This window comes from Nestor notabilis, unplaced genomic scaffold (genome assembly GCF_000696875.1).
Source record: "Nestor notabilis isolate BGI_N333 unplaced genomic scaffold, ASM69687v1 scaffold21892, whole genome shotgun sequence".
NCBI classification, from domain to species: Eukaryota; Metazoa; Chordata; class Aves; order Psittaciformes; family Psittacidae; genus Nestor; species Nestor notabilis.
The window spans coordinates 2,984-4,116 of NW_009918159.1; positions in this window are offsets into that span (position 1 = coordinate 2,984).

The following is a 1,133-nucleotide window of genomic DNA, read 5'->3' on the forward strand; positions in this document are numbered from 1 at the left end:
TTTAATTACCAATTCAGGTATTAAGAAACAACACAAATAGTGAAGCAAATACCCCCCCTAAACATTTTCCTCCCTCTTTGTCTGTCTCAACCTTGCTTCACTTTTCTCCTATCCTTTTTAGTCCCTAGTCTCCTTGCTTTTGCTTTTCCCTTTAGTAAGGCAAAGGGTGGTGCAGGTTAGTGCACAGTGGCTTGCTCTTTTTCCTTCTCCTTGTGTCTTACTCCTTTCAACTGCTTTAGTGCAGGTCCTCCAAAATCCCCTTGGGGATGGATTCCTCCATGGGTTGCAGTAACTTCAGTACTGAGGAGTAACCCAACAGGAGGCTGCAGAACCTTCTCCTGTGATTTCTTTTGTGTGTCCATGCACATCCTGTCTTTCCCTTCATGCCTACCTCATTATCTCCCTGTAACTCCATTTGTGCACCACTTTGCATCTCCTGCATCCCCTTCATGCCTCCTTCTGTCTTCTTTTGTGCCTCCTCACAATCCCTCCTCCTGTGTCTCCACTCATGCCTTCTGGCATGTTTTCTTTATGTTTCCTCCTCTGCTCTGGTGCCTCCTATCTCTAGTAGCTACGAACCTTTCTTAAATATGCTTTCACAGAGGTGTCGTATGCTCTCCTGTTTGGTTTCAATTTCATTTGTGCAGTGGGTCCATACTGTCCTTCCTGGAGCTGGCTGGAAACAGCTGTGCTCAGCGCAGGTCAGCCGTGCACCCTTACACACACACCCACACCCCACCACCCCCGCTACTGTGAAACCCCTGCCATTTATGGCACATACAATTGTAAAGGTGAATAGTGGAGGTAAAAAAAATAGGCAAAAAAACCGAAAAAGAATTTTCTAAAGCTCAGCCATAATGACCTATGGAGTAAATCGTAAGTCGTATGCATGGCAGTAGGCATTGACAAAAAACATCCCTTGTCATCAAATAATAAACAAAAATAACTTTTATATGATTAATTTCTTCTAAAGAGCTACTTACAGGTGCATTAATATTAGTGAGAGATGTATTCATTTCTGAAGAACAGATAACAAGACCACATATACATTTTTCATTGCATATACCAGCCCAGAATATGAATTTTGGCTGAGAAGACTATATACTTCTGGAAATAAATTAAATTTGACTTAC